Source organism: Schistocerca serialis, chromosome 11 (assembly GCF_023864345.2).
Source record: "Schistocerca serialis cubense isolate TAMUIC-IGC-003099 chromosome 11, iqSchSeri2.2, whole genome shotgun sequence".
In the NCBI taxonomy this organism is placed as follows: Eukaryota; Metazoa; Arthropoda; class Insecta; order Orthoptera; family Acrididae; genus Schistocerca; species Schistocerca serialis.
In genome coordinates, this window is record NC_064648.1 from 120771503 (window position 1) to 120784814 (window position 13312).

The window sequence follows — 13312 nt, forward strand, 5'->3', positions numbered from 1 at the left end:
CAGGTGTGTCGTCCAAGTATGATTTGTCTCCATCCAGAGAAACGAGAGTTCACTAGGTGGCCTGCTCCACGTGGCTACACGAGAGCGCACCGTTATTTATATAAGGAAGTGTTGTATTTATGCTGTTCAGAGAGACAGAAGGGGCTGGAAAGATAACCGGGTAATACTTCGGAAGCTCTGAAAATCTTGGACGCAGCAGAGACGGACGAGGAAGTGTTACCTCGGAAATCACGCAGGCTGGGTTATTTCCAAGGATTTTCACTCTGAGAAGCGTACCATTGTATGTATTCCTAATTAACGGGGATAGGTATTTCCTTGCAAACTTTCCGCGCTGGACGACAAAAGACTAAAATTGGTTGGTCGGCGTTTGGAAGAATTTGTAGAGACGGAGAATATTCCGTGGTTTCGAGAATATGATTCGCTTTCTGCAGTTACGAGGGAGGGGAGCCAAGCTTTGCTGGGAAGCCAGCGGTGGAGAGAAAGTGGCTCTTCCGTTTTGAGCGAACGTGTTTGACGGTCGTTCATTATCAGCTTTATTGGTACAGACGGACTTGCAGTCTTTGCTCTAAGGAGACTTTATAATTAGGCGGTTAGGCATTGTACTAATGCAAACTTACAGGATTCTGGACTTCGCCTCCGGGTAGGTAGTTGTCGCTGAGTACCCACGTTCAGTGATTGAGAGCACTTCTTCTGTCTGTGCTCATGTAGAGACGTTATCTGAATTCCGCCCTTGTGGCTGGGAGATCGCGTTTCTTGTCTGTAGAACACAGAAAGGAGAAGACAGTATTAGATTACACTAGTCAGAGGACCGCCTTCTGCCGTCCTAATGTTTGAAAGAGTCTTTTTTTTTTTTTAGCTGGAGTTCTTCCACCATCGCAGACGTGTACGAGAACCATCACTCCGACATACCAGACGCAGTACATACGGTGATTTTGCTAATTGCTTCGGCATATTAGGGCTATAAAGCTAAACAGCTGTGATCACGTGAATTTTATTGCCACTGAGGTTGCACACCATTGTAGATCATCTTTGAAAGTATTGTCTTGGTACACAGATGATGTCAGTCATCTCGCGTTATTTATATTAGATCGCGTAGCGATAAAAAGGAGCAGGTTTGGGTAATTTGTTAGGAAATTCATTTGTATCTCTCATGTCTATTGGACACTGATAAATAAATATTTTTAATATATAAAGGGGTTTTAATCTACCACAAATGTATAAGAAAATACAGCATTTATCATTTTGTAGTTACTAATTCCCTTAATCATTCATCTATGTTTGTGTTGTAATTTTTATGTTGAAGAGCAAGAAGGAGCAGATCTTAAGATCTGCTGCAGGGGGTAGACAGACAGGGCCAAATCTTCATTTTTGCTTTCAGTATTTTCTGTTCTACACACTCATTTTACACCTGCATGGGGTAGCATCTTACACAGTTACCACAGCAACTGTTCAGGAATCTGCCACTCCAGTGCTTGTGCGTCAAGATGAACCATTTGTGCAAGATCCAGGTTTGGGTAAGTGTGGCAGACAAACAGAGATTACTGGATTTGTATCAAGACTTCATCCAAACGAACCAAAATAGACGAACAGATTTTAAGTTTTGTCGTTAAAGAATATCTTCCATTTAATGTAGTTGAGAGTGTGGAATTTAGAAAAATGACTCATCTATTAACTGAAAACTATGTTCCTCCCAGCATAAAAACACTCTCCAACAGTTTACACTCTCAGGTGTTCGACAACACACTTGTGCAAGGAAGATCTGCAGGGCAAGCTGCATCCTACATCTGCATTATCTCTATGACTGATAACTTCATTGATGAAAACTACAATCTGAAGTCACATTTGTTATCTAGTTTTAAATTCCATGACAACATTTCCAGTGACTTACAAAATGCGACTTCAACTTGGGATATTACCAATAAAATGGTAGTTTAAACTATGGATAATGCACCTCATATGGTGTAGGCAGTGATGATGTGCAAATGGTACATGTACTTTGTTTTGCACATACACTAAATTTAATTGTGCAAGCAAGCCTTCAACCAATTACAGACACAAGGACAAAAGCGAAGTCAATAGTGGAATTTTTTAAAAGAAGTCCTCAGGCACCTGAGAAATTACACAATATTCAGAAGTAAATGGGCTTCCATATTGTAACACCGAAACAAGATTGCCCTACGAGATGGAATTCCGTGCAATCATCAGTGTGGGTTCACAAACAAAACTGTCCAATGAAGACTTGTCAGTTATTGAAAAATGTTGTGAAATACTATCTCCTTTCGAGTAAGTCACAACAGAAATGTAAGCTTATCTTATTAATCAAAAGTTTACAAAGTCATTTTCTGAGACTGAAAATCTCAGATTACAGCAATGAAGTCATTAATACAGTAACTGCTAAACTTGAGGATGGAATCTGTACCAACCAAAAGTTTGCAGATGAATCAATTGCTTGTGAAGCAACATTATTGGGTCCTCGCTTCGGGTAGGAAATATTTCCAAAAACTGGGCATTGATTAAAAGAAGCAAAAGAGGTCACAATTAACAAGTGGAGTGCAATACAATAGAAACCCACTCAGTGTTCTGCAGACAATCCACCACCAGCCAAACCAGTTGTGGTGAGCACATTCAGTTCTAGCAGTGGCAGCATTTGGCAAGATTTTGACCAAGCTGTATGAGGCTTGATCCAAAGAGTAGACAATCCACGTGCTGCAAGTATAGTTGAGCTTTATAAATATATGAAGATGCCACTGAGACATGGATCACAAGATTTATTACTGTGGTGGAAAGAAAATCATGTGTTGTTTATTGTGTTGTTTCAAATAATGAAATGACATCTTTGTTTTATGGCCACCTCTGTTCCAAGTAAGCACATATTTTCAAAGCAGGTTAAACGATAACAGGCAGACGATCCCATCTTCAAAGTGAAAAAGTATCGAAAATAATATTTCTAAACTATAACTCAGAACAGATACAGTATATCTACTCAGAAATGAAACAGTAAAATTTCTGTTGATATTGTTCTCTTCTGGACAATGTGCACTGAATTTGTATCTGACTGTATCTTGTTTACTCCACAAAATCTTACATGTAGCTACCTTACAAGAACATTTTTCTCAAATTTGTTGTCTCAGAAGACACTTACGTTTTTGCTCACCATTCCATGAGTTTAATTTTTTTGAGTATGTTATTTATTTAAGTGTTTGAGAATAATTATCTGATTTGTATATGTTTATGTGTTTAATTTTGTACATGTGCTATGTTTGGTTATTACGCTATAGGCATCTTGATACTTGTGTATTATAAATAATCCTCAGCAATATAATTTAATACTTTTGGTTTTGGTGTTCAGATTCTGTTATAGAAATTGCATTTCAACAGCAACTTAACTTCATCGTGATTTCCAGTGGAATTTTATAGTAAAATGATAATATATCTGGTTCCTGTGAGTACATGAGGAAACTCCTTATACCTGTACCTCATACAAACTTCTTTAGCAAGAACAGTAAGTGGTGTAGAGCCAGATATGTCATGATATAAGAACCACAAGGACCTTACACTGTATGAATTGTTTTAGATTTTAGTCTGGATTTTATACTTCAATGAAACATACCAAACTCTGCATTTCAGTTACCTTGAAATGTTTAACACGTTTTCCAGTTCCTTTAAATGTACATATTATGAGCTTTATCGAGCTGACTTGTGAATGTTAGATGAAAAACTGCCATACTTGACCATTGTGTTATATGCTCCAGTCTGTTATGGTAATTTTATGATCAGCCACTTTGCAGTCCTGCTCTCTGTGAGAAAAAATGGAAAATTTAACTATGAGTAAGAAAAGTGAGAGTGGCACACGCATAAATGTGAATCATTGACAATGAGTGCTATACTTCAAGGACCACAAGCGGACAGCTGAAGAAAGTTAAATGATAGTTATTCAGCTTTTGACTTTCCCGTAGGTCCATTACATGTCTTTAATATGTTCATTGTGGTGTGACTGGTTGGTGTACATAGTCCAACAGACAACATACTTGTTTATCTTCTAACCAATGTCTAGAGTTGTATTGAAAAAACAGAATAGTTGTGAATAAAATGTAGATCACAATTAGAGCACTTGGAAGGTTCTGCAGTTGTATGTTCAAAACTAATAAAATATAAGCTTCATAAAAAATCTACAAGTTTGTAATCAATGGTATAAATAAAAATATTACTCAAACTGGTTTAGAGCCACAATTATTGTTCTAGTTCTTTTGGACTGAACTCCAAATATTTCTCCACAATGAGGAAAACTGCTGTGTTCAAGTACTCTCTAAGTTTTCTTTTGAAGTCTGGTAATGCTTTCACATGCTTCAAACTCTCAGTTAGACTATTTAATAATAAGCATAATACTTTTGTGAAATCTTTATCAGCAAGTTTGTGTCTTGAAATAATGATCCTAATAGTTACTTTTTGCCCTTGTGTGATAATTGTGCCCTTCTTTGTTTAACATAAACACAGTTTATTTTTAAAAACATGATTTTTCTATATAGATACACTCAGGAAACTGTTAGTATTCAGAATTCGTTGAAATGATTCCAGCTGGCCCTTGTGACCGAGCGGTTCTAGGCGCTTTAGTCTGGAACCGCACTACTGCTACAGTCGCAGGTTCGAATCCTGCCTGGGGCATGGATGTGTATAATGTCCTTAGGTTAGTTAGGTTTAAGTAGTTCTAAGCTCTAGGGGGCTGATAACCTCAGATGTTAAGTCCCATAGTGCTCAGAGCCATTTGAAATTATTCCTGCAAGAAGTCTGAGTAATATATGTTACTGATTTCTTCTGATGCTTTTATAGGACGTTTATATACACTCCTGGAAATTGAAATAAGAACACCATGAATTCATTGTCCCAGGAGGGGGAAACTTTATTGACACATTCCTGGGGTCAGATACATCACATGATCACACTGACAGAACCACAGGCACATAGACACAGGCAACAGAGCATGCACAATGTTGGCACTAGTACAGTGTATATCCACCTTTCGCAGCAATGCAGGCTGCTATTCTCCCATGGAGACGATCGTAGAGATGCTGGATGTAGTCCTGTGGAACGGCTTGCCATGCCATTTCCACCTGGCGCCTCAGTTGGACCAGCGTTCGTGCTGGACGTGCAGACCGCGTGAGACAACGCTTCATCCAGTCCCAAACATGCTCAATGGGGGACAGATCCGGAGATCTTGCTGGCCAGGGTAGTTGACTTACACCTTCTAGAGCACGTTGGGTGGCACAGGATACATGCGACACCTTCTAGAGCACGTTGGGTGGCACGGGATACATGCGGAAGTGCATTTTCCTGTTGGAACAGCAAGTTCCCTTGCCGGTCTAGGAATGGTAGAACGATGGGTTCGATGACGGTTTGGATGTACCGTGCACTATTCAGTGTCCCCTCGACGATCACCAGTGGTGTACGGCCAGTCTAGGAGATCGCTCCCCACACCATGATGCCGGGTGTTGGCCCTGTGTGCCTCGGTCGTATGCAGTCCTGATTGTGGCGCTCACCTGCACGGCGCCAAACACGCATACGACCATCATTGGCACCAAGACAGAAGCAACTCTCATCGCTGAAGACGACAGGTCTCCATTCGTCCCTCCATTCACGCCTGTCGCGACACCACTGGAGGCGGGCTGCACGATGTTGGGGCGTTAGCGGAAGACGGCCTAACGGTGTGCGGGACCATAGCCCAGCTTCATGGAGACGGTTGCGACTGGTCCTCGCCGATACCCCAGGAGCAACAGTGTCCCTAATTTGCTGGGAAGTGGCGGTGCGGTCCCTTACGGCACTGCGTAGGATCCTACGGTCTTGGCGTGCATCCGTGCGTCGCTGCGGTCCGGTCCCAGGTCGACGGGCACGTGCACCTTGCGCCGACCACTGGCGACAACATCGATGTACTGTGGAGACCTCACACCTCACGTGTTGAGCAATTCGGCGGTACGTCCACCCGGCCTCCCGCATGCCCACTATACGCCCTCGCTCAAAGTCCGTCAACTGCACATACGGTTCACGTCCACGCTGTCGCGGCATGCTACTAGTGTTAAAGACTGCGATGGAGCTCCGTATGCCACGGCAAACTGGCTGACACTGACGGCGGCGGTGCACAAATGCTGCGCAGCTAGCGCCATTCGACGGCCAACACCGCGGTTCCTAGTGTGTCCGCTGTGCCGTGCGTGTGATCATTGCTTGTATAGCCCTCTCGCAGTGTCCGGAGCAAGTATGGTGGGTCTGACACACTGGTGCCAATGTGTTCTTTTTTCCATTTCCAGGAGTGTATTTGCTGCTCTGGTCCTTATTATTACGCAGTATAATAAATGTGACTGAATTAAGAACACTGGACTGATACCAAAATTTGGTAATTTCCAAGAATGATTGCCTATCGAAGTCGCAGGGTCCAAAGGATACATATCGAGCGTGCGATTGTGAATCGATTATGTGACTCTGTTGGTGGGCGTTATGTTCAATTATTTGCGATGTTCATTTTTATCTGTTTTCCGTCGTTCCCTTAGTTCCTCTAAGTTACATATCTCCGCAAATTAATGGCACAAAGGGAATTGTTCCCGTAGCGCACACATCACATGACGACAACACTGCCGACGAGTAAGGTAAGTCATCTCCTTTGTAATTACAAGTACTTTTGTAACGGTCTTCTTTTGTCTTTTCTGCAGTGACCACCGTAAACACCCATAACGCCCGCCATCATAGTAGCGTGATCGATTTACTGTCGCACGCTCGATATGTATCGTTTGGACCCGCGACTTCGATAGGCTATCATTCTTGGAAATTACCCACCATTTTTTCAGTTTAGTGCCACTTAATTCCAAATTTACAAGAATTGATAATTCCTAGCTGCTGGCAATAGGAAGAATTTCTTAAAGCAAATTATTAGCTATAATTCATGCTGGCAAAATGGTGCAAACAGATAAGTGTCCCTATTGTTGTTACCATCCAGTAGCTAAATAAATGATGGATGAAGTAGTGTATAACTTATGGGCATAATTTCTTAATTCAGTACCTCGATTCCCAGAATGCTACCTCAATAAATTATATCTCATGATATGCCTCTTCAAGATGACAATTCCTGTATTATGTATATGATAAAATGGATGATAATTGAATTGAATTGAATGGTCACTATCAAAATTAGGCACTAGAATACAGGAAAACAAATTCGGCAAAATCTGTTATGTCAAAGATATAAACATCTGTCCGCAGACGATTAGAAAGTATGAAAGTCACATAACACGAAAGCAGCGCATTTGATGCAGGAAATACAAAACTGCCAAGACACCTGACAAAGTTTCATACTTTCTGCGATATGAATGGCGCTCTCGCACCTCATTTGCGTTTATATGGCAATATTTACGCAGTAGACACTCAAGATGATATAATGTATAGGCCTATACGACTACAAAACACAAACTGTTTCATTGTATCGAAACATTACAGTGTACTGTTTTATTTGTTTCGAAAACGTTAGCTGTTTCAGTTTGCCTATCTCTAACCATTACCGACTACTATGACAACCAAAGACATTTATTCTAACCTGCTTGATACTATCTCCCTTGTCAAAATAATATTGTAGTTTTAAAACTAATTATGAAATGCTTTGATAAATTCAAAATCGTTATGCAAACCTCTAAAACACTGACAGATGGCTATACAGTCTTCTGGCCAAAAGTCATAATTATCAATAAATAAATATGGACAGAATGGCAGGAGGTAGAATAGAATCTTCGTATTACACCTCTAAAACACTGACAGATGGCTATACGGTCTTCCGGCCGAAAGTCATAATTATCAATAAATAAATATGGACAGAATGGCAGGAGGTAGAATAGAATCTTCGTATTACTATCTTAGTACAGAATGCTCTTCTGTTATTGGCTGATTCTTAAGCGCTAGGCAACTGTCCTTGTTGTGTCGTCTATTTGTGCTGTTTCAAAATAATTGATTTGATTCTATAGGTAATAAATTAGCAACAACAGATTTTGTACGCGAAAGAAATCAGGATGAACGTGTATAATGGAAGAGTATTTTTTGGTGGATATTGTCAATTCCTTAAGTTAACGAGGAATTACACAATATCTTTAGTAACTTAACAAGAAGTGTGCCCGATGTTTACTCGACTTTCGTGAAACCCTTTGAGCACATTTGCCAAACGATGTTGATTTTTGAGATAGCGAAGTAAGTGATTAAATAGTCGGTCACAAAACTCAACTGTAAATCTTAACTCGAAGTTGTAGCAGCAAGTAAACAACTCTGTGTCCCTTCTTGTTACTGTTAAAGAGTCAGCAGTTAAATTATCTTTCAGTGACACGTTTCAACTTGGCGTTTCCTTTATTGCTGGGTAAAATGTTAACTATCTGCTTCCAAACAGAAATTACTTTCAGAAATAGAGATCAACTGGACAAGGCACCACGCGTAAAGTTCGTATGTGTCCAGGTAGATGATAAGCAGAAGTGGCACTAGCACGTGGATAAGTTAATCGAAACGCTCTGTTCTGCCTTTTTTGTAATCAGAAATCAACTCACGGTTTAGTGTAGGCAAGAGACACTTTCTTTCAGCTCTTCCCCGTGGCTTAATATTTCCTGACATTGCAGCTAAGATGAAAAAAGTATATATTCTACTGAAGTGTGCAATGACAATTTTATTTAAACTTGATAATCTTGCATAAGCCTCTTCAGGGATGTATGGATCCTTATATGACAACACGCATACTCTCTATCCATAATTGTGGTTAATCATAAGGGTGAATGGGTCGACAGAAGCGTCCGATCTCACGCGTCGGCTTTGACCCGTGACGTAAGGGTGTTGTTGTGTGTGATGTCATTACGGCGCGGAGTTTGGTTTGTGAGTGTGGCGTGTTTGTAGATGTCGTCGTGTTGTGGTTTGTTGTGCCCTCTGGTGGTATGTTCAGGGTTTTCGTTTGTTTGGTGTATTGGGCTCAGATTGATGTTGCTCTGTGGCGAGTGCTGCTTGCGTATTTTTGAAGCGGAATTTGTATCAGTGAGTTAACGGTTTTGTGTGAAGGTTAATGTAGTGATAATTGCTGTACGTCGGGTGGTTTTGTTATTAAGTTTAATCGGTTGTGGCTTTTTGTTCAGGAATGGATATGAAAGACAAGATCAATAGTTCTCGGTTGAGGACTATGATGAGGGACACAGCTTTAGAGCTGGTTAAGTTCCTACAGCTTTTCGGCTTAATTGCCGAGGTGGTGAAGTGTGGTGTGTGCCGTGAACCAATGAAATTGGTTAAAGTTCCGGCCTCTCGGACCAGGGACGGTTATATGTGGCGCTGTCGCAAAGACGATATATGGCGTTCCATACGCCGCGGTACCTGGTTCGAGAAGTCTAGATTGGGCATGCGCGAGATTGTGCTTGTTACATATTATTTTTGTTATCGATCCCCACAGTGTTTTTACGCGCATGAGACTGGTGTGAGTGAGAGGAGCGTTTTAGATTGGTATTCCTTTTGTCGTTAAGTGTGTTCGGAATTTATTAAGTACAGGGGTAAGTTGGGGGGGGGGGGGCATGGGGTTGTTGTGGAGGTGGACGAGTAACAGTTTGGTAAAAGGAAGTATGGGAGGGGGAAGTCTGTGGCTGGTCTTTGGGTGTGGGGGGGCTGTTGTTCCAGGGGGGTTCGGAATGTGTTTTTAGGGTTGTGGAAGGGAGGTCCAAGGCTGAATTAGTGTGGTTAATTGAGGAATATATAGAGCCAGGGTCCACAATAGTTTCTGATGCTTTTTCTTCTTATAGGGGGTAGGGTGAGAGGGGATTTGATCATTTAGTAGTGAACCATAGTTTAGAGTTTAAGAATTATGAGACCGGGGCTTGTACTAATACAATAGAGGGGATGTGGGGGGCGGTTAAGTCAGTTCTTGGGAGGGGGAAGAGGTGCTCTTCCAACCTTCAGTCTCATTTAGATGAGTACTGTTGGCGGAAGTGTGTCCCAGAGGGCTACTATACTCTTCGGGTTTTCTTAAGGGCTGTGGGTAAAATGTATAAATGTATAGGCCGAAAGTTGTTAGTTAGGGTGGTCTGGGTAGGTGGGTGGATGGCTGTGGCTCAGGGTGGGGTGGGTGGTTTATTTTGTTGTATAGTATTTGTTAAGGGGGAGAGGGGGAGTGAGTTTGTTTTTTGTTTTAGTTGTGGAGGATCTACTTTGTTGAAGTTTTTGTTCAGTTGTAGTGTGTGATTGAGATTTTTTTATGTTGCATTTGGTTTTTGTTGGTGTGTTTTTTATTTTGGGGGTGGGGTGTGGGTGGGTTGGGTTTTTCTTTTGGTTTAGTATTTTTTCGTTGGTTTGCGTGTGTGTGTGTGTGTGTGTGTGTGTGTGTGTGTGTGTGTGTGTGTGTGTGTGTGTGTGTGAGAGATTGTGGTGGCCAATCTAGTTTGTGGGGCTGGAACTTTCTTGTGGTAAGTTCTCATTTTTTTGTTTTTGGCGTACATGTTGTGTATTGGGGTATAGGGAAGTGTTTTTATTGGGAGATGTTTTTGAGTTACATAGGTCAAAGGTAGTGGTCGATCCTAATTTATGGGATCGGGAGCTGCTGTAGATCTGTGTAGGTCAAGGGAAGTGTTTGTTTGTAATGTTTGGCGGTGCATTTTGATTTTTGTATTGGGAGATGGGATCGGGAGTTGCTGTTGAGCTATATATGTCAAGGGAAGTGTTCGATCCCAATTTATGGGATTGGGAGCTGCTGTAGAGCTATAGCCTATAGGTTCCAGGTGAATTTAAGATGTACTCAACAATTCACGACCAAAATAGTAGAGCTAATTTCCATATAGACTAGGCATCCCTCTCTAGAGTTCAAATGGAGTTTAATATTACTGTCTGATGCAATCTTGAAGTAATTATCGTAGTTTTCAGTTTGAGTAGATTAGTGCTGAACATAATTTGCTGTCGGTGTACTTTATACCATAGTGGTTGCTTCTGCCTGTTAATGTATAATTGACTTCTTCCACATCCACACACATGGACTGACAAAAAAATAATGTATGAATAAATAAACAAATGTGTCCCATGTCCAGCTATGCTTGTAAAAGTGATATTACTACTACTACTACGAACAACCACCCTCCCCTCCCCTCCCCTCGCATTCTGGAGTGCAGAGTTTTGTTTGTATATAGAGTGAATAACCACCAATTCTCTGGAATATAATAAGCCTTCTGTGTCACCTATAAAATTTAGCTCTTAGGGTGAGACACATCTAAAAATTGATAAACTCACTCATATCAAAGATGGCAATTTTAGAGCTTTGTCTCCCTCCTCACGTGGAAAAGTATCTGCGAACACCCCTGCTACCTAAACACTCTCCACAGGCTCTGGCAAGCCCAGTGGTACCAACTGACTGCTGTGTCATCCACTGTTAGTGGTGTCATTGTATGTGCTATAGAGGGGTGGAGTCTGAACACCACCCTTCCAGACACTGTCAGGATTAACATGCAGTTATGGGATACCAATTCTTCCATTGGATGCTTCAGTTTATTACTGGTTGATGAATGATGGGGAGTGTAAGCGATAAATGGTGAGTCAGTTTTCAATATGGAAAGACGTCCGAGACCTAGGTTAGCTTAGAATGTGAAAATTTTGTTGAGAGTTGGCAAAGCCAACATATCGCATTACAAAAATACTATTGCCGTAATAGATTGATATGTAGTATAGCCCATGATACACATTCACTTGAGTGTCTTATTTCCAATATTGTTGAAAATTCTGATGATGTGGTTAAATTCTAATGTAATAGGATAAAATAATAGTTAACTCTGTTTACAAAGTATAGGAAATGATGAACAAGCAAGCTACTAAGAACCGTTCTGTATGGACTTATCAAGTGTAGCATGCAATGGCAGACTAAGGTACACTGTAAGTGCACTTTCAAGTTTTTAGTGACGATCAGCCGCTAGTACTCGATTGAGTAACCCTCAGTTCATTACCAGCACACACCCTTTTTTCCTGTGCTTGTATTGAAGAATACGATACAATCTGTCATGTTTGATTAGTCATTACATTAATCAGTATGGCAGCTATATCGTACAGTCATGTGAGCATTACAAAAGCGTCCAATTCCACCCATCTGCTTTGACCCATGACATTATCCATAGGGCAAAAATGGGTACTTCCAGCATGTACAGAATGACGACAATGATGCCACTACAGACACATGCGAACAAAAATAAAAATGACACAATAACGTCTCATTCCAAAAACAAAATAAAACTAATGGGACAGCTGCGGAAAATTGAGGGTGTAGGGCAGGGGCAAGCTAAATATACAACAATAAAAAAAACACCACACCATCCCAAAACAAATTATAGCATTCCACTACAGCAATAAAAATCACAGGAATCGGACATTTCACTTGACATGTATAGCTCAGCAGTAGCAGCTGATGCCAAAAGACCAACACTTACAACTCAGAAAAGTGGAACCAAACACCCAAATATTCAAGAACAATGAAACTGCAGTAAAATTAAATAAATAAATTAGACTTATGTCTGCACTACAAACACCTAAGCAATCAGACCTAACAAACACCCAAACACATAAACAAAAAAGAACCTTAATCACTCACTGAAAACACTTCCACAGTCCATATTACCGCACCAACAGCCTAAACACAAAACAACATTAGCTTGGTGACAACCAAAACTGAAACTCACCACGTGCACATCCACCTCCAGAGGGCACCAACAAGTACAGTAACACTACATCCACAAACACAATCAACTCAAAGGCTGTGCACCATAATGACGTCACACGCCACACTGTTACTTCATGGGTCTAAGCAGACGGGTGGAATCGGATGCTTCCGTTGATTTGTCACATACAGTTCAACTATAAAATATCGAGACTTAGCTAGAATATGGGAGTTTTTGCTGATGATATCCTTTTGGAAGTGCTGCTTATGAACTGTACCTCACAGCAAGAATATAATTTGGACATGATTGTTTTTGATTCCTTATTTATCAGTGTCTTGGATTTGGAATAATGGACTACTCAACTATCTGGATCAAAAAAGAGGGGCCATGTGAGACATCTACTGTGCCAGAGTCGATGGTAAGTAACTGTCTTGTGTTTCTTGCTATTACTTTGTTAATCTGTAAGTGCAGTAAGCAAATGAGATTTTAGCCATGTTTAGAAGTATGAGTAGTGCAGAGTAATAAAAATTCCAGTAAGCTTTTTATCTTTATTTGTTTACATGTTTTTCATGTAGACTTCAAGCTAATGACTTTTGCAGACATACTTAGACTGAATCATAAATAAATATCAGTAACAATTA

The 13312-nt window shown here is 40.7% G+C and overlaps 1 long non-coding RNA gene across 2 annotated transcripts in view; it reads left to right on the forward strand.

Moving 5' to 3' along the window:
- The window catches only part of LOC126427176 (uncharacterized), a 96273-nt gene that overhangs the window by 17618 nt on the left and 65343 nt on the right, over window positions 1-13312 (forward strand). For both annotated transcript variants that reach the window (XR_007576546.1, XR_007576545.1), the window contains exon 2: window positions 13003-13089. This is a non-coding gene — a long non-coding RNA (uncharacterized LOC126427176). The remainder of the gene's footprint in view (window positions 1-13002; window positions 13090-13312) is intronic.